The sequence below is a fragment of the Rhinoderma darwinii genome, chromosome 1 (genome assembly GCF_050947455.1).
Source record: "Rhinoderma darwinii isolate aRhiDar2 chromosome 1, aRhiDar2.hap1, whole genome shotgun sequence".
Taxonomy (NCBI): Eukaryota; Metazoa; Chordata; class Amphibia; order Anura; family Rhinodermatidae; genus Rhinoderma; species Rhinoderma darwinii.
Genome location: NC_134687.1, coordinates 301,705,859 through 301,731,476, shown reverse-complemented (window position 1 = coordinate 301,731,476; position 25,618 = coordinate 301,705,859).

The following is a 25,618-nucleotide window of genomic DNA, read 5'->3' as shown; positions in this document are numbered from 1 at the left end:
AATCTGTCCCTGTGTTTCTGCACAAGATTCCCAGGGTATCCACTCTTCTTAAATTTATTGCACATCTGTGTCAACCTAACCTGTTTCTGTTATGTCTGACACATTTCTATCAACTCGTAATAGTTGACTCCATGGTAAGGGTATGTGCACACGGTAGAAGGCTTTTACGTCTGAAATGACAGACTGTTTTCAGGAGAAAACAGCTGCCTCGTTTCAGACGTAATTGCTCCTCCTCGCATTTGCGAGGCTTCTCTGACAGCCGTAAATTTTGAGCTGTGCTTCATTGAGTTCAATGAAGAACGGCTCAAATTACGTCTGAAAGAAGTGTCCTGCACTTCTTTTGACGAGGCTGTATTTTTACGCTGTCAAACGACGACGCGTAAATGACAGGTTGTCTGCACAGTACGTCGGCAAACCCATTCAAATGAATGGGCAGATGTTTGCCGACGTATTGTAGCCTTATTTTCAGACGTAAAACGAGGCATAATACGCCTCGTTTACGTCTGAAAATAGGTCGTGTGAACCAAGCCTAAAGATTCTATCATGTGTCTAGGATGATTACGGCTATATAGAAGGAAATTATTTCTGTCTGTGGATTTCACGAATAAATCCGTTGAGAACAATCCATCTTTCAATTGTACAAATTTAAGATGGAGGGGATACCCTAGGAATCTCTTGCAGAAACACATTGATAGATTAGACATTAATCCATTGGAATCAAAAACTAAGAATAAACAGGTTGAACGCATACCCTTTATTTCAACCTTTGGCAACTTGAGTGGTCATAGGTAACATTCTGCGAAAGAATTGGTCGATAGTGTCGAAGGGACACAATGAGATTGACACATTGAGTATACCACCTATTATGTCCTATCGCAGGACCAGGAATATCAGAGACGCATTGGTTAAATCGAACGTGGGTAGTAAAAAGAAAAATACACAAATGTTGCTTTGCCCCCCTAAAAATTGAAATTTTCCATGTTTGAATTGCTGTAATCGTACTAATATCTTGAAGGGTAATAAATTCCAGCACCCTTACACTGGGAAGGTCTTCAATATTAGACACAGGTTTACATCTAACTAGGATTTCGTCGTATATATGATAGCATGTCCTTGTTCATTAATCTATATAGGAGAAACGACTATGCCCATTAAATTGAGAATCAATAAACACAAGAGTACAATTAGGAAGAAAATGATTGTACTACCATTACCGAGACATTTTATTGAAAAAAATCATCAGTTAAATCAATTAAGATTTAGGATAATAAATTGTGTTCCAACACTCAGAAGGGGAGGGGACAGACAGAAGTCATTAAAAAGAAAGGAATTACGTTGGATTTTTGAGCTTAACACCTTGTACCCCAGAGGTCTGAATCTAGAGTATAAAATAACACCTGGACTCTGAGATTTCATTGCTGTTTTTAACATTTTTATCTAAATATTTTGCACATCATTTGGTGATTTTCGATACACTTTTAATTTTATTTTTTTATATATATTCTCTAAGGCGGGATTCACACGACCGGGTCGCGCCCGAGCCCGAGTGCCGGCCGGTAAAATTGGCCATTCTGCCCAGCCGGTTTGCATAAAGTTTTGCATCCGTGCCGGGCCGGGCAGATCTGGACAGTGACATCAGCGGCAACTCCTGAAGGGGAATCCCCATATGTTCGGGGATTCCGCTTCAGGAGTTTCCCCTGATGTCACTGCCCAGATATGGACAGAGACATCAAGCGCTCTGTCCAGGAGCGGAATCCCCGAAAACACGGGGATTCCGCTCCTTCAAGGAGCTAAAGTGCGGCTAGCACATAGCAGAGCGGGGAGATACCTCCCTGCTCTGCTATAGTGGCGTCGCTGCAGTAGTAGCAGCCGCAGCAGCAGCAGCTGCTAGTGGCGCCATCGAAGGTGTCGCCGGGCCAGGGCGCTTTTAAAACTAGCAGGGGAAGGGAGCCAGCACAGTGCTCCCTTCCACCTGCTGTACACCCCGGCCCTGCCACACAGTGTACAGCGCACAGCCATTCGTCAGAATGGCATCAACTCCTCCTCCTCACATGCACTCTGCGCTGTGAGGAGGAGGAGATAGAGCGCAAGCGCCGGAAAACCCGGCCATCACTCGGGACACATCCCGGTGATGGGCGTGTATTACCCGGCCCCATAGATGTCCTGTTTTTTGACGGCCGTCAAAAAATCGGTCGTGTGAATAGCCCCATTAGGGGTCTATTATTCCTAATGCATCCGGCCGGGAAACCCTGTCGTGGGAATGAGGCCTTACAGTTGAAGTTTGTTCTTCTTGGAGATTCGTTCACCACACGCCAGCGAACATACGACCAGGATGAAGACTGCAATTTTTCCTTTTTTTTCCATCTACTGTCTGTTGTAAAAAATGCGACTGTTTTGACTAGATTTTTGTAATAATTGAAGAGATCATATGGGTCTCAAGGGAGATACTATAGGAGATGATTAGCAGCCATTCAGAAGTCTTGTGTTTATTACGCTGTACACCTGTCTGATGATTTTCTTTGGACACATGTTACGAACGTTCCCTGCAACTATTTTTGATCACTTTTTGTGATCTAGTTTATATAAGCAGTTTAACAAAGTAGTTGACTTATTAGATGAGTAAAGATTAAACTACTTATTGATCCATATATATATAGTTAGGGGCCGGCCAACAAAACCCCCCCTCCCTTTTCCCATTGATTCATTGGATATTTGTAAACATGTGACTTATTGTTACCTAGTGATGGCGTCCCTAACAACATAGCAGATTATGTTTGCATACTTACAGTGCCTTTTACGAATTACACTTATGCTGTGGTCAACATATTTGAGCCACAAGATGTGGGATCGAGGATATTATTGCTTCTATATGTACCTGATTAGCATTCCTGGCCGATTTGTTTAGTTGGGAGTCAATTCTCTGTTGCTATTGTGCCTCGGCGATTCATTGATTGCAGAGCATGCGCAGTAGCGTCCTAGGATCGGAGCTGGGAGCTGGAGTGTGGTGAACTTCCCTTCTATTTTTTTCCATTGCCAGAATAATGATTGATGCGCATAGATATCAACTGTCGATTGAAGATGTATTGTATGTCGTTTTTATACACATTTTTACTATTATGTAACAAGTTGACGGATGTCATTAACACTAATGTATAATCCACCTGGGAGACACTGATCACGATTTTCATTGGCTGAAATGTACCATGTGATTTTTTTTGTACTCACCTATTGATGTGTTAGATATAATGTTAGGCTTGACAAAGACCCTACATTCACTATGGGTCGAAACGTTGCCTGTTTGTCGTGGATGTTTTGACAATAAAATCACTTTGAAGATCTGGAGACGTGTGCTGCTGTCCTACTATTTGTCTTGGAATAGCTTGAGGATATGTCATAAATGTCATCTATGTGGAAACCCCTTTAAGGGGTTAAAAAAAAGTACCCCAACATTTGTAAAGCAATTTCTCCAGAGTACGGCAATACCACTATTTGTCTTGGAATTTGCATTATGCCGGAGTGGGTTTGCCTGGCTTGACAGCAAGCACCGCACCAGACTCGGGACCTGTGCTGCTTCAATACCTTCTATTTTTCTTCATATCCTCAGGATATTTCATAAATGTCAGATAGATACGGGTCCCACCTCTAGGACCTACAACTATCTCCTGAACGAGGCCCCCTAAACCCTGTTCCGCCGCTCTGTGTTGCGGCTGAATGAGGTGAATTCCGACCATAAAAAAGGTTATATGGTCGTGAATTACGAAAACAGCATAGCTCGCTGAGCTAGGCTGTTTCTGTAACACCCATAGTAGTCAATGGCAGTTACAGAAGCAGCGTAGCATGCGAGCAACATCGTTTCCATATCTTCCATTCAGTTCTATGGAACTTATGGAAACAGCATAGCTTAGGGAGTTAATAAACCAGGCGATTTTTTTCAAATCTATCTGTGTATGTGTCACTTTTATTTTTTCAAGCGATTCTGAGATTGTTTCCTCGTGACACATTGTACTTAAAGTCAGTGGTAAAATTTGGTCGATACATTTAGTGTTTATGTAAAGGGTTTGCCAGACACAGGTTCTGTGTCGACGCCCGGGGGTTAATCAGCCTTCATCAGCTCCAAGGTCTGCTAGAGTGACACGATCTGTTACCACTCAGGCTTGCAGGCTGAGGAGAGGGAGAACCTATCACAGCCTGGCCTGACGGTTCTAGCTCCCGCCCTTGGTCTATTTATACCCTCACTTGCAGCATGTTCCTTGCCTGATTCTCTGGTTTCCTGGCTCTGCTATTCCTGCTATTTACCTGATTGACCGCTGTACCTTATTGACCCTGGCTTGCCTGACTATTCTCATGCTCTGTTTTTCTACTACGTACTCTCCTGGTTTGATTCGGCTCGTTCACCACTGCCTGTTGCTCACGGTTTTTCCTTGGGCAACTGCCCCTACTTCCCCCTTTGCTTCTGTGTGCCCTTGTCTTGTGTTGGCTGTCTTGCACTTACTGAGCGTAGGGACCGTCCCCCAGTTGTACGCCGTCACTTAGGACGGGCCGTGCAAGTAGGCAGGAACTGAGTTGCGGGTAGATTAGGGCTCACCTGTTGTCTCCCTACCCCGATTCATTACAGTTTATTTGTGAAAAATACCAAAATTTAGAGAAAATTTTCAAAAATTAGAATTTTTCTAAATTTAAATGTATCTACTTGTAAAACAAATAGTAATACTACACAAAATAGTTACTAGTTCACATATCCCATATATCTACTTTATGTTGGCATTGTTTTTTTTAACATTCTTTCATTTTTCCAGGACATTACAAGGCTAAGAGCTTTAGCAGCAATTTCTCACATTTTCAAGAAAATGTCAAAAGCTATTTTTTCAGAGACCAGTTCAGTTCTGAAGTAGTTTTGAGGGCTTTATATGTTAGAAACCAAATTCTACAGTTTTTAGAAATATGCCACATGTGACCCTAGTGCGCTAATGGACTGAAGCACAGGCCTCAGAAGTAAAGGAGCACCTTGTGGATTTTGGGGCCTCCATTTTATTAGAATATATTTTAGGCACCATGTCAGGTTTGAAGAGGGTTTTGTGGTGCCAAAACAGTGGAAACCCCCCAAAACGACACCATTTGGCAAATTACACCCTCAAGAAATGTATCAAGTGGTATAGTGACCATTCTAACCCCACAGGTTTTTTTTTGCTGTATTTAGTGGAATTAGGATGTAAAAATGAAAATCTAAATTTTTTCCAATAAAATGTAGAAATCTTCCATATTTACAAGGCATAAAGGAGAAAAAGCACCCCCAACATTTGAAAAGCAATTGCTGCCGATTATGGCAATACCCCATATGTGGTCATAAACTGCTGTTTGGACATACAGCAGGGTTCAAAAGTGAAGGGGCACCATTTGGAGCTCAAATTTAGCTGGAATGGTTTTCGTGTGCCATGTCACATTTGCAAAGCCCCTGCGGGACCAAATCAGTGGACATCACCCAAAATTGACCCCATTTTGGAAACTACACCCCTGAAGGAATTTATCGAGGGGTATAGTGAGCATTTTGACCCCACAGTTTTGTTTTTTTGCTGAATTTAGTGGAATTAGGCCATGAAAATTAAAATCTAAGTTTTTTTCTAATAAAATGTAGTTTTAGATCAGATTTTCCATTTTCACAATAGATAAAGGAGAAAAAAGCACCCCAACATTTGTAACGTGAACTCTTCTGAGCACGGCAATACACCATTTCCTTATCATCCTCGGCAGCAAAATACAAATGGGTTAGTCATGCCTCCTGGCTACTAGGACAGAAGAAAAAAACACATGAGTGGTTAATCAATTAATGAGTACACTTAACCAGCGTAGCTGGGGTATATAGGAAGGGCTGAGCCACTAACCACTTGTGTTTTTTTCTTCTGTTCTACAGGAGAAGGGGTCCCTAGGGACTAAATTTTACAGTCTATTCCTGAGATGAAGTTAACCTCCGATGTCTTATGTGATTTCCCTATTGATACCCTTAAATTGGCATCTAAAAACCTAGCCCTCACCAACGCGACTAGGAGAGCACTCTGGCTGAAACAATGGTCGGGGGACATACCGTCCAAAAATAATTTTTGCTCTCTCCCATTTCAACCTGACGGATTGTTTGGGCTGAAACTAAATACAATTTTAGAATCTCTAACTGAAGATAAGGGTGTCTTTTTTTTTCAAGTTAAGAGAACCGAACATTATAATTTTCACCCCCAAAGGAGATCTTCCCCTAAGTTCAGAAGGAACTATAGACCCTTTGACAGGCAAAGAAGATTCCAATCTAAACCAGAAGACCCTTGTTCCAGGAGGAAGAACTTCAATGATTTCTCTAAAAATCCTCAATTATGATGCCATAGTTCAACCTGCTCAAGTGGGCGCAAGGCTTTCAAGATTCTCCAGAGTCTGGGAGAAAACTACTTCAGACTCTTGGGTGCTTTCCTGTGTCCAAAGAGGATATTCTCTGGAATTAATCTCCCCTACTCCAGACAGGTTTCTACTGAATTCTCCAAAAGATCTAACGATTCTCCACCTTTTGCAGGAATTCATCGTGAAAGGAGCTCTAGAAGAGGTTCCATTTCATCAAAGAGGCCTGGGGTTATATTCAAGGGTGTTTACTGTTCCGAAGCCAGATCACCAGTGGACGCTTATCATAGACCTTACCTATCTAAACAAATTTCTTCTAAAGAAAAAATTCCAGATGATCTCCATAAAGTCAGTCATCAATATTTTACAGCAAGGGGACATTCTAGCATCAATCGACCTCAAGGATGCATACCTACACATTCCTATTTGTCCAACTCACAGGAAATTTCTGAGACTAGCAGTAAAAAGAGGCAAGGACATAATTCACCTACAGTTCAAATGTCTTCCATTCGACATTTCAACTGCTCCCAGGGTCTTCACCAAGATCATCATAGTCCTAGCAGCAGCTTTCAGAATGCAGGGCATCTACCTGGTCCAATACCTAGATTGATTAGCTACTAAGAGCTCCAAACGCACATCTTCTTTCTGTCCATTTAGCCACCACTCTCTTATGTCTAAATCAGCACGGGTTCCTGATCTCAGCTTTTCCTTCTCAAAGGTTAACTTACCTAGGGTGTCTGATAGACACCATGTCCTTTACGATTACTCTATCCAGAGAAAGAATCCTAAATATAAGACGAGGTCTCAACTTCCTTCTACATCATCAGAGGATATCTCTGAGATCTGCAATGAGAGTCCTGGGCCACCTGAATTCGTCCATAGAAGCAGTCCCCTGGGCCAGGATACACTTCAGAAGTCTCCAGTCCAATATTCTGCCCCAATGGAACAGACATCATCAAGCTCTCGACAATACCCTAAAGATTCTTCCACAAACCAAAATAGACTTGAGGTGGTGGCTCAAGAAGAAGATTCTCTCTTCAGGCAGATCTCTGGTCCCCCTTGTCAAGTCAGTGGTAACCACAGATGCTTCAATTCTCGGCTGGGGAGCTCATTTCAGTACCCTTTGGATACAGAACAATTGGTCTCCCATGGAGAGAGCACTCTCATCCAACTTGAGAGAACTCAGGGCGGTGAAATTAGCCTTTCATCATTTCCAACCTCTCCTCAAAGGGAAAGATGTTCTTGTTCCATCTGACAACTCTCCCACAGTATTTTACATAAAGAAGCAAGGGGGGACAAGGAGTCAGCTTCTGTTCAAGGAATGCAGAGCCATCATGACCTGGGCAGAGAAAAATGTGACAGATCTCTCAGCCGTACATATCAGAGGCGTCCTCAACCAACGAGCAGACTGGTTGAGCAGGAATTCTCTCCTCCCAGGAGAATGGAATCTAAATCAAGAGGTTTACCACAGCATCATATCCCGGTGGGGGATTCCCTCCATACTGGCCACGAGGAACAAGAGGAAGACTTTGAGGTTTGCATCGCTGAGCCGTCTGGACTTTCCAACGTTTTTAGTCGGCCTCTAAGTCCCCTGTAAAGCAGAGTTCATTTATGCCTTACCTCCCATTCCTCTGGTTCCGAAAGTCCTCAAAAAGATCTGGGAGGAACAAATACTCCCATTTTGGCCTAGGAGGGCTTGGTTCCCTCTCTTATTAGAGATTTCGAGGGGAGAATATTGGCGACTACCAGTCCAACAAGACCTTCCCACTCAGAATGGGTTTCACCATCAAGACATCAAGTTCCTTCATCTTACGGCCTGGAGACTGAGAGGTCACTACTAGCAGATAAAGGGCTGTCAGAAGAGGTCATCCAGACCCTTTTGTCATCCAGAAGACCTTCAACCATTAAATCTTATGGCAGAATTTGGAAGGTTTTTAACCCCTTCAGGACACAGCCGTTTTTCAAATTTTCACTTTTGTTTCTTTCTCCCCACATTTCAAAAGCTCTAATTTTTTTATTTTTCCATCTATATAGCCATATGAGGGCTTGCTTTTTTGCGGGACAAGATGTAGTTTTTTATGGCATAATTTATTGTACTGCATAATGAACTGGGAAGCTGAAAAAATTATTATTTGTGGGGTGAAATGGGCAAAAAACAGCGATTACGTCATATTTTGGGGGGCTTTGTATTTACGACAAACTACATATTCACCTTATTCTACAGGTTGATACGATTACGGCAATACCAAATTTATATGTTTTGTTTTATGTTTTACCACTTTTAAAAAAATAAAACCATTTGCTAAATTAAAAAAAAGCATTTGTCGCCGTATTCTGAGAGCTACAACTTTTTTATCTTTCCATCAATTTAGCGATGTGAGAGCTTAACCCCTTCCCGCTCCTTGACGTACTATTACGTCATGGCAGCTGTATCGTTCGCGCTCCATGACGTAATAGTACGTCACGGGAGTAACGGCCGTTTCGGCCGTCCTCCCGACACATACAGGAGATGTGACAGCTGCTGTCTTGTTCAGCAGCTGTCACAGCTCCTACAGCGGGGACCGATCGCTGTGTCCCCGCTGATTAACCCCTTAAAAGCCGCGTTCTATAGAGATCGCGGCTTTTTAGGGGTTAAGCTGCCATCGCCGGCCTGCTACGCGATAGCGGCCGGCGATGGTGACTATGGCAACCGGACACCAAACAATGGCGTCCGGCTATGCCATAGACGGAAGCCTAGTGGGTCCTGACAACGTCAGGACCCACTATGCTTGCTGTCAGTGAGTAGCTGACAGTTCTAATACACTGCACTACGCATGTAGTGCAGTGTATTAGAATAGCGATCAGGGCCTCCTGCCCTCAAGTCCCCTAGTGGGACAAAGTAATAAAGTAAAAAAAAAGTTAAAAAAAGATGTGTAAAAATAAGAAAATAAAAGATTTAAAAGTAATAAAAGTAAAAATCCCCCCTTTTCCCTTATCAGTCATTTATTATTAATAAAAATATATAAACAAACAAATAAACTATACATAATTGGTATCGCCGCGTCCGTAACGGCCTGAACTACAAAACTATTTCGTTATTTATCCCGCACGATGAACGCCGTAAAAGAAAATAATAATAAACCGTACCACAATCACAATTCTTTGGTCACTTCACCTCTCAAAAAATGGAATAAAAAGAGATCAAAAAGTCGCATTTACCTAAAAATGGTACTGATCGAAACTACAGTTCGTTACGCAAAAAATCAGTCTTCGCACGGCTTGATTGATTGAAAAATAAAAACGTTATGGCTCTTAGAATAAGGTAACACAAAAAGTGAATGATTGTTTACAAAACGTATTTTATTGTGCAAACGCCATAAGACATAAAAAAAAACTATAAACATATGGTATCGCCGTAATCGTATCAGAATAAAGTGAATATTTTATTTATAGCGCACGGTGAACGCTGTAAAAAAAAAAGAATAAAAAAACAAATAGTAGAATTGCTGTTTTTTAGTCACCACGCCATCTAAAAATAGAATAAAAACTGATCAAAAAGCCGCATGCACCCCAAGAAAACTACAATGGATTCCTCAAGGGGTCTAGTTTCCAAATTGGGGTCACTTTTGGGGCGTTCCCAATGTTTTGGCACCACAAGACCTCTTCAAACCGGACATGGTGCCTAATAAAAAAGAGGCCTCAAAATCCACTAGGCGCTCCTTTGCTTCGGAGGCCGGTGCTTCAGTCCATTACTGCACTAGGGCCACATGTGGGATATAAAACTGGAGAATCTGGGCAATAAGTATTAAGTTGCGGTTCTCTGGTAAAACCTTTTGTGTTATAAAAAAAATGGTATAAAGAGGATTTTCTGACAAAAAAATAAATTTAAATTTCACCTCTACTTTGCTCTAAATTTTTGTGAAACACTTAAAGGGTTCATAAACTTTCTAAATGCTGTTGTGAATACTTTGAGGGGTCTAGTTTCTAAAATGGGGTATTTCATAGGGGTTTCTAATATATGGGCCCCTCAAAGCAACTTCAGAACTGAACTGGAACCTAAAAAAATAAATAAATGAGGCAATACTTCGCTTCTTACATTATACTGATAATGAGCCGTGCCCACCCCGAGATGACCCCAGTTTTGACCGTTTGTATAAACTGAGACCCCTATTAGACCGTTCCAGTGCCCGGTTTTCCCAAGCATACACCCCCGAGAAGTGTATTTCTATTGATGAGTCCCTGGTACATTTTAAAGGGAGGGTTCAATTCCGCGAGTACCTGCCGGGTAGGAGGGCAAGGTATGGCGTGAAGATGTATAAGCTGCGAGAGTGCATCAGGGTATACCTACAGGTTTAGGATATATGAAGGAAAGGCCACCCCCAAACCAGACTGCATCCTGGACTACAATAGGTACATGGGAGGGATGGACTTGTAAGATCAAGTCCTGAAGCCCTACAGCGCTATGCAGTGTGGTATAAGAAGCTGGCCATGCACATCATACAGATGGCATTGTACAATGCGTACATGCTACGTCGATGTGCAGGCCAGACGGGAACTTTCCTGGAATTTCAAGAGGTGATTATCAATAACCTAATCTTTAGGGACCAAGAAGGGGGGGCACCCAGTACTTCTGGAAGCGGGGCCACACGCATCGTACCAGGGCGGCAACACTTTCCAGGGGAAGTTCCCCAAACTGGCAAGAAGGGAAAAAGTCAAAAGAGGTGCAAAGTCTGCTATAAGAGGGCGATAAGGGATGACACAATATATCAATGTGACACGTGTCCCTAATAACCAGAGCTCTGTATGAAAGAGTGTTTTAAAATTTATCATACATCCCTTGGTTTATAATTTACCCCAATTTTACTTACCCTGATGCACTCCGCACAGCTTATCCCCCCTCGTCTTTCCCCTCTGAGCCCTGCTGTGTGCCCAGGCAGCTGATAACAGCCACATGTAGGGTATTGCCATACCCGGGAGAACCCACATTACAGTTTATGGGGTGTAGGTCTCCGGTCAAAATGCTCACTACACCTCTAGATGAATGCCTTAAGGGTGTAGTTTTTAAAACGGGGTCACTTCTTGCGGGTTTCAACTGTACTGGTACCTCAGGTGCTTCTGCATACATGACTTCGCACTAGAAAATCCCCAGTAGGCCAAATGGTGGTCCTTTCCTTCTGAGCCCTCCCATGGGCCCAAACGGCAGTTTATCACAACAAATGGGGTATTGCGGCCCTCAGAACAAATTGCGCAACAGAATGGGGTATTTTGTTTCTTGTGAAAATAAGAAATTTTCAGCCAAAACTACATATTATTTGAAAAAAATAATTTTGTTTTCATTCCCAGCCCAATTCAAATTAGTTCTGTGAAAAAACTATGGGGTCAAAATAGTCACAACACCCATAAATGAATTCCTTGAGGGGTGTAGTTTCCAAAATGGGGTCATTTGTGATTGGTTTCTATTGCTTTGATAGCTCTGGAGCTCTGCAAATGCGACATGGCACCCGAAAACCAATCCAGCAAAATCTGGACTCCAAAGAACACACAGCGCTCCTTTCCTTCTGAGCCCTCCCATGGGCCCAAACGGCAGTTTATCACCACAAATGGGGTATTGCCGCACTCAGGACAAATTGGGCAACAAAATGGAGTATTTTATTTCTTGTGAAAATAAGAATTTTTGAGCTAAAATGACATATTATTGGAAAAAATATATATTTTTTTAATTCCCAGCCCAATTCAAATAAGTTCTGTGAAGAAACTATGGGGTCTAAATGGTCACATTACCCATAAATGAATTCCTTGAGGGGTGTAGTTTCCAAAATGGGGTCACTTCTGGTGTGTTTCCATTGCTTTGATACCTCTGGGGCTCTGCAAATGCGACATGGCAGCCGAAAACCAATCCAGCAAAATCTGGACTCCAAAGAACACACAGCGCTCCTTCCCTTCTGAGGCCTCCCATGGGCCCAAACGGCAGTTTATTGCCACAAATGGGGTATTGCTGCACTCAGGAGAAATTGGGCAACAAAATTGAGCATTTTGTTCCCTGTGAAAATAAGAAATTTTGATAAAAAATTACATCTTATTGGAAAAAATGTCATTTTTTTAATGTCACAGCCCAATTGAAATAGGTGCTGTGAAAAAACTGTGTGCTCAAAATACTAACAACAACCATGAATGAATTCCTTGAGGGGTGTAGTTTCCAAAATGGGGTCACTTTTGGTGGGTTTCCATTGCTTTGATACCCCTGAGGCTCTGCAAATGCGACATGGCACCCGAAAACCAATCCAGCAAAATCTGGACTCCAACAAACATATAGCGCTCCTTTCCTTCTGAGCCCTCCCATGGGCCCAAACGGCAGTTTATCACCACAAATGGGGTATTGCCACACTAAGGACAAATTGGGCAACCAAATGGGGTATTTTGTTCCCTGTGAAAATAAGAAATTTTGATCACAAATGACATTTTATTGGAAAAAATGACATTTTTTTCATTTCACAGCCCAATTCAAATACGTGCTGTGAAAAAACTGTGCGGTCAAAATGGTAACAACAACCATAAATTAATTCCTTGAGGGGTGTAGTTTCCAAAATGGGGTCACTATTGGGGGATTCCTACTGTTTTGGCACCTCAACACCTCTTCAAACCTGGCATGCTGCCTAAAATATATTCTAATAAAAAAGAAGACTCAAAATGCAATAGGTGCTTCTTTGCTTCTAGGGCTTGTGTTTTAGTCCACGAGCGCAGTAGGGCCACATGTGGGACATTTCTAAAAACTGCAGAATCTGGACAATACATATTTAGTAGTGTTTCTCTGGTAAAACCTTCTGTGTTACAGAAAAAAAAATGAATAAAATTGAAATTCCGCAAGAAAAAAGAAATTTGCAAAGTTCACCTCCACTTTGCTTTAATTCCTGTGAAATGCCTGAAGGGTTAAAAAACTTTCTAAATGCTGTTTTGAATACTTTGAGGGGTCTAGTTTTTAAAATGGGGTGTTTTATCAGAGTTTTCTAATACATAGGCCGCTCAAAGCCACTTCAGAACTGAACAGGTACCTTAAATAAAAGGCATTTGACATTTTCTTAAAAATATGAGAAATTGCTGTTTATGTTCTAAGCCTTGTAACGTCCAAGAAAAATAAAAGAATGTTCAAAAAACGATGCCAATCTAAAGTAGACATATGGGAAATGTGAACTAGTGACTAGTGTGGGTGGTATAACCGTCTGTTTTACAAGCAGATGCATTTAAATTCTGAAAAATGCAATTTTTTCAAAATTTTCTCTAAATTTTGCAATTTTTCACCAATAAACACTGAATATATCGACCAAATTTTACCACGAACATGAAGCCCAATGTGTCACGAGAAAACAATCTCAGAATCGCTTTGGTAGGTTTAAGCATTCCCACGTTATTACCACATAAAGTGAAATATGTCAGATTTGAAAAATGGGCTCTGAGCCTTAAGGCCAAAACAAGGCTGCGTCCTTAAGGGGTTAAGTTTTGTGGGGCAAGCTGTACTTTTCACTCATACCATTTTGGGGTATATGCGTCTTTTTGATAATTTTCTATTTCATTTTTTTGGAGCACTAAGGTTACCAAAAAACAGCAATTTGCGTGTTTTATATATATATATATATATATATATATATATATATATATATATATATATATATATATATATGTTTTTACAGCATTCACCGAGCGGGTTAAACAACGCTATATTGTGATAGTTCGGACTTTTACGGACGCGGCGATACCAGTTATGTTAGGTTTTATTTTTTTTAACATTGATATAGGGGAAAAATTTGAAAAGGGGTTTTTTTTTTAACTTTTAATACTTTATTGTTTTTGGAACATAACAAAAATCTTTATTTAACTGTTTTTTACTTTTTTTATTAGTCCCCCTAGGCAGAGGCGTAGCTAGGTTCTCCAGCACCCGGGGCAAAGATTCAATTTGGCGCCCCCCCAACCTCCTTCCCCCTCGCCATGTTTGATTTCTCTACCAATCGACGTGTCATTTCTTTAACACATTTATTTTTATGTAACTCGAGCATAAACACATTTGTACATTTTACAAGCAATATAGTTCTATACACAAAACCAGAATAGTGCTCAGTACATAAATACACCCCCAGCACCAAGCTCAGTACATATATACAGCACTAGAAAAAATACAGCTCAATTTAGTGCAACCCCTGCCGTATAGGTTCATACTAAAATGTTGCCAGCTCCCAGCATGGCCTGAACAATGGTAAGGATATGCTAGGCGTTGCTGTTTCACAAAAATAAATCATATAATAATCATACCACCCATCATCTCGCTGCAGATCATACAGTGACTACAGTGCCGATTAGAGGCAGAATAAACATTTACATTAAGTGACTCACTGGTGACGTCTCAGATTCTAGTTATTTTTCTCCATCCGGTCCAGACCTCTATGATGACTTCTCCCGGTCACAGCCCATTTCTGCAGTTTGCCGCTCAGATGTCTTCAACTTCTCACTTTTCCAACATTTCTACACCTATAAACAAAGATAAAGTTCTCATTATACCATACACTACACCGCTAAATATAATAGCGCCATACACTGCACCTCTAATTATAAAAGCACCATACACCGTGTCTCACACACTCACACTCACACACACACACTGTGCCCCCTGTAGATAGTGCCTGCCATAGAGCCCCGTGTATATAGTGACCCCCATAGAGCCCCCTGTAGATAGTGCCCCCATATAGCCCACCCCTGTATAGTGTACCACATATAGCTCCTCCTATAGTGCTTCACAGATAGCTCACCCCTGTATATAGCCCCCCTGTAGATATAGCCCACCCCTGTATATAGTGCTCCACAGATAGCCTACACCTGTATATAGTCCCCCTGTAGATATAGCCCACCCCTGTATATAGTGCTCTACATATAGCCCACCCCAGTATATAGCCTCCCCTGTAGATAGAGCCCCACCGTAGAAAAAGCCCCCCCTGGTAGATAAAGCCCCCCCGTAGACAAAAAGCCCCCTCTGTAGATAAAGTCACCCCCGTAGATAATGCCACACACTTTTTTATTACGATTATATAACAAACTATTCAAACTCACCATAATCCCGATCCCACGCCGTCCGGCAGCAATGGAGACCTGCTCTCTTCTGCGCACGTCTCCTGGGGTTGAGCGCTTCCCTGTCGATCAGTGCCTTCACTCGTAGAAAGGCGCTGAATGGCCGGCATTGGCGGATTAAGTAGACCATAGGCCCTGGGCTGTTCCAAAAACTTGGGCCCCCCTTCCCCACCGCCGCTCTGGCGTGCCGTGTCTATAGTGAACACCACCTTTTTGTGTGAGCATTGACAAATGGTTGTTACGATTCCCCTTGTCAAAGGGCTGTGTCCCTACATACTGACAGTCTCCAACAATCGATGACAGTATCACACTGTGTAGGGACACATCCTCCTGACAATGGGAATGGTAACACGCATTTGTCTATTAGCTCTGGGTACACAGAAATATGTAGAATACAAGGATTACCTACTACAGACATGTCAGGAGAGGATATCCCCTATAGATCCAGTGACGTCTTCTCTAATGGGAGCTGTTTTCTTTTCTTCTCCATCTGATGCAGACCGTTATGGCGACTTCTCCTGATGAGACCTCTTTGCCCATCACTTCTGCAACCGTTTCCAGCCTCTATAGAAACACACAAATTTAGACACCAAGGCCCAGAATCATACATTAAAGGGGTGGTGCGGGCACAGACCGTTTTTTATACTGATGACCTATCGATATGACCGGACAACCCCTTTTACTCAGACTAATAAATTTGGACCACAGACTAGATAGTAGAATATATACTGACCCCAGACATTCTAAACTATTGCAGTCCCCAGACCAGACCCCCCCTAAACAAATACAGACCCCAGAACAAGCACCCTGAATAAATACAGACCTCAGACCAGACCTCTAAATACAGACCCCAGACCTGACCCCCTACACTAATAATGACCCCAGAGCTGACTCCCTTAATACAGACCTCCGACCAGACCACCTAAACTAATACAGACCCCTAAATAAAGACCCCAAAACTAATACAGACCCCATAAACTAATACAGACCCCCAGACCACACCTCTAAATACAGACCCCCAGACCAGACACCCTAAATACAGACACCAGACCTCAAACTAATACAGACCCCCTAAATACAGACCCCAGACCTGACCCCTACAATAATAATGACAAAAAGACCTGACTCCCTTAAGTAATACAGATCCCAGACCAGACCCCCTATTCTAATAGAGACCCCAGACCAGACCCCTAACCTAATACAGGCCCTAGAACAGGCCCCCTAAATAGACTCTATAAACTAATACAGACCCCAGATCAAACCCCTTAAATACAGACCCTAAATAAAAACCCCTAAACTAATACAGACCCTAGAACAGGACCCCAAAATAGACCCTATAAACTAATACAGACCCCTGACCATACCCCCTAAATACAGACCCCAGACCTCAAACTAAAACAGACCCTCTAAATACCGACGCCAGACCACTTAAACTAACACAGACTCCTAAATATACAGACCCTAAGCCCCTTAAACTGATACAGACCCCAGACCAGGCCCCCTAAATACAGACCCCTTAAACTAATAGACACCAAACCTCCTAAATACAGTCCCCAAACCAGGCCCCCTAAATACAGACCCCCTAAATACAGTCCCCCTAAATACAAACCCATTAAACAAATCAATCCCCTTATACTTACATAGTCAGTCTTCTCTGTGGAGTCTTGCTGCTGCTGGAAGTCCTGCGGTCATGTGACCAGCAGGTCTCTAAGCAATAGTAAGAACTTCAGAGATGAGGTCATGTGACCTTATGTCTAAAGGTCCTTTTGCAGGACATACACATTGCAGTTTTGTCGCAGTTTTTCCCGCGATTCGCAGCAAAATCGCGACAAAACTACAATGTACTTTGGGCAGAACCGATAAAAACAAGGGGACATATACAAAAACACCGAAAAAGGCCATACTTACAAATGGACACAGCCAGGTCAGAAACGCTGATGAAGGAGTGAGCAGGTGCTTTAAATAATAATAGCCACTCCCACTAGTCTTGAGGGGAGTGTGGTGCATGGAATGTTTTTTTTAAGAAATAATAAATGAATAGTGTGTGTGCAAGTGTAATACTATAAGTGAAATATAGGGGGCAGTAATGAGTGAAGTGCCTCAATAGAAATAAATGGATAATGGGGTGCAAGTGTGTGAAACATGGAGGGATAGTGTGTACGTCATGAGGCACAACGTGTATAGCCAGGTAGAAGCCTATTTGTGACGCCTTGATATTTCATAGAGCGGGCTACCCTGCTTGCTATGCCAAACAACAACACACCATGCTCTCCCAGCATCAAAGACCCGGCTGTGTCCAAGAGAAGCGAATATACGTAATAATGAAAAATACCTGGGGTATTAGTGATCATTTTGGCCAAAAGGACGTGGCTGTGTCCATTTGTAAGTATGGCCTTTTTCGGTGTTTTTGTATATGTCCCCTTGTTTTTATCGGTTCTGTCTGTGCATCAGGAACCTTCTGTTCCAGTTAAGGAGTTAGGGACTCGCAAGTCTGGGGATCCTTGTCGTGGATTGCGAGCTTGCGTCCTTTTGGCCAAAATGATCACTAATACCCCAGGTATTTTTCATTATTACGTATATTCGCTTCTCTTGGACACAGCCGGGTCTTTGATGCTGGGAGAGCATGGTGTGTTGTTGTTTGGCATAGCAAGCAGGGTAGCCCGCTCTATGAAATATCAAGGCGTCACAAATAGGCTTCTACCTGGCTATACACGTTTTGCCTCATGACGTACACACTATCCCTCCATGTTTCACACACTTGCACCCCATTATCTATTTATTTCTATTGAGGCACTTCACTCATTACTGCCCCCTATATTTCCCTTATAGTATTACACTTGCACACACACTATTCATTTATTATTTCTTACTACACATCCCATGCACCACACACACCACTCCCCTCAAGACTAGTGGGAGTGGCTATTATTATTTAAAGCACCTGCTCACTCCTTCATCAGCGTTTCTGACCTGGCTGTGTCCATTTGTAAGTATGGCCTTTTTCGGTGTTAATGTACTTTGGGCAGCCATGATAATATGCTAATCCGCCATTCATTGGTTCTAATTGTACCTGTGCCATATAGATGCAGATACAATTATAGTGCAGGAGGGGGTGGCACTGGTGCCCCCCTCTAATTTGCGCCCGGGGCACATGCCCCATCTGCCCCCCCTAGCTAGGCCCCTGCCCTAGGAGACTTGAAGCAGCGATCGTTGGATCGCTTGCATGATATACTGCAATACTAATGTATTGCAGTATATCGTGATTCTGACAGTCTCCTTTGAAGCCCTGCTGGAGTTTGCGGGGGTGCCCCCCTGATTCTAACACTTTAAATGCCGCAGTCGCGATTGATCGCTGCATTTAAGGTGTTAAACATGCGGAATCAAAGTGAACTTTGATTCCACTCACTGCAGGGAGGTGTCGGCTGCGTGTAATAGCCGTCACCCGCTGTGTATGGAGCGAGCTCAGCCCGTGAGCTTGCTCCATACTTCCCCTTAACCCTCATCACGTACAGTTACGTGCTTTTGCGTGAAGGGGTTAATGAATGGTGCCATCAAAGATTTATAGCCTCCATCTCTGTTCCCGTGATTTTACAGTTTCTACAAGAGGGGTTCTCCAAAGGTTTAAAGCTTAACACCTTAAAATCTGAAGGTCTGTTCTCCAATCAGTCCCTAGTTCGTAGATTTTTCCAAGCAGTTAAGAATTTGAGGCCTCCAGTTATATCTCCTTTCCCATCCTGAGATTTATCTATGGTCCTTAACCACCTTACAGGTCCACCCTTTGAACCTCTACCTGAGGTCCATTTAAAATTCCTCTCCTTGAAGACCTTACTTTTAGTCGCCATCTCTTCCGCAAAGAGGATGGCAGAACTTCAAGCCCTATCATGTAGACAACCAGGAAAAATTACATATTTTAGACATAAAAAGAGCTGTTACTACTTTCCTAGAAAGAACACAGGAATTCAGGGATTCTGATGTGTCATTTATTCAATTCCAAGGCAAAAATAGAAGCAAAAAGGCCAGTAAATCCTCGCTGGCTATATGGATTAAGGACACTATTTTCCAATGTTATTCCTCTGAAGGTCGCCCGCTTCCAGCAAACATCAGTGCTCACTCTACTTGTTCTACCGCTACCTCATGGGCAGAAAGGAATTATGTATGCTTTGACCAGATTTGACCAGAGCTGCAACATGGGCCTCTTCATCAACGTTTGCAAACCACTATAGACTGGACATCCCTGCCTCTAGAGATGCAGCCTTTGGCCGACATGTGCTTAACAGGTTCCCGACCGCTGGCCGTATTTATACGGCCAGCGGTCAGGGTCTCTAAAGTCCGCCGTATAGACTATTTACGGCGGCACTTCAGAGACTGTGCACGCGCGATCGCGTGCACACAGCTCTGTGCCCTGGCTGTTGCTAACAGCCATGGGCACTGGGCAGAATGTCAGGGGTCAATCTTTTGGCCCCTGAACATGTGATCGCTGTGACAACCAATCACAGTGATCACATGCATTTCTGCATAGAAAACAGTGTGCACGCGATCGCGTGCACACAGCCCTGTGCCCACGCTGTTACCAACAGCTCTGGGCACTGGGCAGAGTATCAGGGACCAATCTGATGGTCCCTGAACATGTGGTCGCTGTGAAAACCTATCACAGCGACCACATTTGTTTTATTTTGACTTTTCTGGCAGTAAATCTCCTGCCTCTTTTCTTCTCCTCAAACATTGTTTCAGTTTGAGGATAAGAAGAGACTCGGGAGAATTGCTGCCAGAAGATTACAGTTACAGTTACACAAAAAATACAGTTACACTCTAAAACATTCTCTGTATAGATAGATTTCTATCTATCTATACAATCTATCTATCCATCTATCTTTTTTTCTATATATCTACCTTTCTATCTTTTATTCTATTAGAATAGGCAGGTAGGGAGTATATAATTATATATATATCCACATATATATAATATATATAGCAATAGCGGTTTATTTTTTTGTTAGCGGTAGTGTAGATATATATAGCAGTTAGTTTGTGTGTTTTATATAAAAAAAAATAAAAAAAAAAAATTGTTTAGTTAGTGTTAGTGTTAGTTACGTTATGGCGAGGAAGTTGTTTAGCGCCGAGGAGGCATACGCCATGCTGTGGTCTGAGTCGGAGACCGCATCAGAGATGGCGTCCGAGATGGAACCTGTTTTAGGTAGTGGAGCAGAATGTAAGTGTGGACGAATCCCTCCTCAACTTTCATGGCAGACTTAGCTTTCGCCAATATCTACCTTCAAAAAGGGCAAGATATGGCGTTAAGCTCTACAAATTGTGTGAAAGCAGGTCAGGATATACCACCGCCTTCAGAATTTATGAAGGGCGGGACCGCACAATAAATGTTCCTGGATGCCCCCCTGATCTTTCCACCAGCAGTAAGATCGTGTGGGAGATAATGCAGCCTCTGCTTCACAAGGGGTACCACCTGTACTGTGATCATTTTTATTCGAGTGTGCCCCTGTTTAGGCATTTGCATGCTGCAAGGACTGGGGCATGTGGTACCATGCGCAAAAACAGAATTGGTTTTCCACAGCAATTAGTGGGGAAGCGCATGGTAAAGGGGGACTCCTGTGCTTATGCATCTGAAGAATTGCTGGCGGTCAAGTTCAGGGATCGCAAAGATGTGTATGTGCTAAGCACGATTCATACCGCAGGAACAGTGGCAGTGAGGGAAAGGGGGGCAACATCGGACAAGCACAAACCAGTGAGCGTGTCCGAATATAACAAGTACATGGGGGGGGGGTGGATTTAAGCGACCAGGTTTTACAGCCCTATTTAGTAAAACGCAAAACTAAAACCTGGTACAAAAAAGTGGCCATTTATTTGTTACAGGTGGCCATCCACAACTCATTTGTGCTCTACAAAAAAAACAGAGGCAGAGACACATACCTGGATTTCCAGGAAAAAATTATTGAAGGCCTCATTTTTGATGTTCAGGACACCCGAGAATGCCCCCAGTCTGAGGATGTCACGCGACTGACTGAAAGACACTTCATCAGTCGGATTCCCCCAACACCAACCAGAAGCAACCCTCAGAAAAAGTGCCGCGTCTGCAGAAAAGACGGGCACCGCAAAGATTCCCGATATTTCTGTCCCTCATGTCCCTCACAACCAGGCCTGTGCATTGAGCCATGTTTTAAAAAATACCACACTGTTCTGAATTATTAGATTTTAGTTAATTCGTTGAAAATATATTTGCCCTACATTACGTTTTTATTTTTCCCCTGATTTTACTCCAAGGGTGAGGGAGGTGGATGTCATGTTTACATATTCTCTAAAGTTCATCTGCTGGAGAGCTCCATTTGCATAAACCTGCAATTTCTTATTTTAGAAAACCCAAAAAAATAAATTCCCATTATACCCCTAGATGAATATTTTGGGATTTCTGCTTCAAGAGCAGATATTTTGGAAGTGTTATAGAAACTCTGTTGAGTTTTGTAAAACCAGCTTTGAAAAAAAGCGATTTGTGAAATAAGCTTCTTCTATCGTCCGCCCTCCTACTTCTCTATGTGATAAATAAGACACACATATTTGGTATCCCCATGCTCAGGAGAAGTGGAAGAATGTGAAAGGAGATGAATTTTGGCCGTGGTCTATGCCGTGTGTGAAAAATGCTGGTATAAACTGACGCATTTGCTAAAAAATTGCTAATTTTATTTTGATCCATCTTATTCAAGAAACTTTCAGAAGAAAACTGGACTGTCTAAAAATATGATAAACCCCTTGAAGAAAACCTTGTGGGGTCTACTTGCGTGAATGAAGTAATTTATGGGGTGATTCTAATCTTTCAGCAGCATTAGGCCCCCCAGAAAACAGTATGCGGCTATAAAATCAAGTGCAGAATTCCTGGACCGAAAAGGCCAAAAAGCCTCCTTTTATGCCAAGCCCTGGCACATGCCCGTGAATAAAGCACACATATTTGGTATCCCCATGCACAGGAGAAGTGGAAGAATGTGAAATGCGATGAATTTTGTCCGTGGTCCATTTTGTGTGTGAAAAAGCTAGCATAAACTGACGCATTTGTTAAAAAAAAAGGTAATTTTATTTTGTTCCATCTTATTCAAGAAACTTTCAGAAGAAAACTGGACTGTCTAAAAATATGATAAACCCCTTGAAGGAAACCTTGTGGGGTCTACTTGTGTGAATGAAGTCATTTATGGGGTGATTCTAATGTTTCAGCAGCATTACGCCCACCAGAATACAGTACGCTGCTATAAAATCAAATGCAAAATTCCTGGACCGAAAAGCCTCCTTTTATGCCAAGCCCTGGCACATGCCCGCACAGTGAATAAGGCACACATATTTGGTATCCCCATGCACGGGAGAAGTGGAAGAATGTGAAAGGAGATGAATTTTGTCCGTGGTCTATGCCGTATGTGAAAAATACTAGCCTAAACTGACGCATTTGCTAAAAAATAGCTGAATTTTTTTTGTTCCATCTTATTCAAGAAACTTTCAGAAGAAAACTGGACTTGCTAAAAATATGATAAACCCCTTGAAGGAAACCTTGTGGGGTCTACTTGTGTGAATGAAGTCATTTATGGGGTGATTCTAATGTTTCAGCAGCATTACGCCCCCAGAAAACAGTATGCGGCTATAAAATCAAATGCAAAATTCCTGGACCGAAAAGGCCGAAAAGCCTCCTTTTATGCCAAGCCCTGGCACATGCCCGCACAGTGAGTAAGGCACACATATTTGGTATCCCCATGCACGGGAGAAGTGGAAGAATGTGAAAGGAGATTAATTTTGTCCGTGGTCTATACCGTGTGTGAAAAATACTAGCCTAAACTGACGCATTTGCTAAAAAATAGCTGATTTTTTTTTGTTCCATCTTATTCAAGAAACTTTCAGAAGAAAACTGGACTTGCTAAAAATATGATAAAACCCTTGAAGGAAACCTTGTGGGGTCTACTTGTGCGAATGAAGTCATTTATGGGGTGATTCTAATGTTTCAGCAGCATTACACCCCCCAGAAAACAGTATGCTGCTATAAAATCAAATGAAAAATTCCTGGACCGAAAAGGCCGAAAAGCCTCCTTTTATGCCAAGCCCTGGCACATGCCCGCACAGTGAATAAGGCACACATATTTGGTATCCCCATGCACGGGAGAAGTGAAAGAATGTGAAAGTAGATGAATTTTGTCCGTGGTCTATGCCGTATGTGAAAAATACTAGCCTAAACTGACGCATTTGCTAAAAAATAGCTGATTTTTTTTTGTTCCATCTTATTCAAGAAACTTTCAGAAGAAAACTGGACTTGCTAAAAATATGATAAACCCCTTGAAGGAAACCTTGTGGGGTCTACTTGTGTGAATGAAGTAATTTATGGGGTAATTCTAATGTTTCAGCAGCATTACGCCCCCCAGAAAACAGTATGCTGCTATAAAATCAAATTCAAAATTCCTGGACCGAAAAGGCCGAAAAGCCTCCTTTTATGCCAAGCCCTGGCACATGCCCGCACAGTGAATAAGGCACACATATTTGGTATCCCCATGCACGGGAGAAGTGGAAGAATGTGAAAGGAGATGAATTTTGTCCGTGGTCTATACCGTGTGTGAAAAATGCTAGCCTAAACTGACGCATTTGCTAAAAAATAGCTGATTTTTTTTTGTTCCATCTTATTCAAGAAACTTTCAGAAGAAAACTGGACTTGCTAAAAATATGATAAACCCCTTGAAGGAAACCTTGTGGGGTCTACTTGTGCGAATGAAGTCATTTATGGGGTGATTCTAATGTTTCAGCAGCATTACACCCCCCAGAAAACAGTATGCGGCTATAAAATCAAATGCAAAATTCCTGGACCGAAAAGGCCGAAAAGCCTCCTTTTATGCCAAGCCCTGGCACATGCCCGCACAGTGAATAAGGCACACATATTTGGTATCCCCATGCACGGGAGAAGTGGAAGAATGTGAAAGGAGATTAATTTTGTCCGTGGTCCATACCGTGTGTGAAAAATGCTAGCATAAACTGGCGCAATTGCTAAATTCTTGCATTTTTTTCCAATTTTGCCCACTTTAGAGAAAAAAATAAAAATGATATATACTGACAAATGCCACTAAAACAAAGCCCTATCTGTCCTTTAAAAAGAGTGTAAAATTCAAAGATGAACTTTATTCACCTGCAGAGTTATAGTCATCTAAAGAAGCGCATAGCAAAATTGTGAAATTTGCTCTGGTCATTTAGCTGTAAAACAGCCTAGTCCTTAACCGGTTAAAGCAGATGTTTCATCCGCCCCTTGATATTGCTTCTCAAGTCCCATTTGTATTGTGGTGCTGAGGATGATAAGGAAAGCTAAATTTGTCTTACCCGTAATTTTCCTTTCCTTGAATCCGAAGGCAGCACAACTTTCCCATCCTTAACCTCTTCACTCGCTGCTCCGCAACTGTACGTCCTGCAGAGGGCTTGCTTCCCGCATCAGGACGTACAGTTTCGGAGTAGTTCCCGGCGCACATTGTCCTAACGGACAGTGTCCGGGAACCAGGAGGTCAGCTGTCCCCGACAGCTGACACTCCAGTCTTGCCGGTCAGCGGACCATCGCCGCTGATTTTGGCAATTAACCCCATAAATGCGGCGACAGATTGCGTTCGCCACATTTAAGGGGTTTGAAGCACATCGGCAGCCCCCACTAAATGGTTGTGGGGGCTGCCGATGCTTATCATGGCAATCGGAGGTCAGACAATGACCTCCGGGTTGCCATGTACGGAAGCCTCGGAGGAGCAGCCTCCGGCCGGTCCTCCAAACCGTCCTGTCAGTGTGAGGCTGGGTTCACACGACCTATTTTCAGGCATAATGGAGGCGTTTTACTCCTCGAATAACGCCTGAAAACACGGCTCCAATACGTCGGCAAACATCTGCCCATTCATTTCAATGGGTTTTCCGATGTACTGTGCCGACGACCTGTAATTTTACGCGTCGCAGTCAAAAGACACTTCTTGGGACGTAATTGGAGCAGTTTTTCATTGAATCCAATGAAGAACAGCTCCAAATTACGTCCGTAATGGACGCCCCGCAAAACGCGAGTACGAGCAATTACATCTGAAATTCAGGAGCTGTTTTGTCCTGAAAACAGCTCCGTAATTTCAGACGTAAATGCAGTTATCGTGTGCACATACCCTAA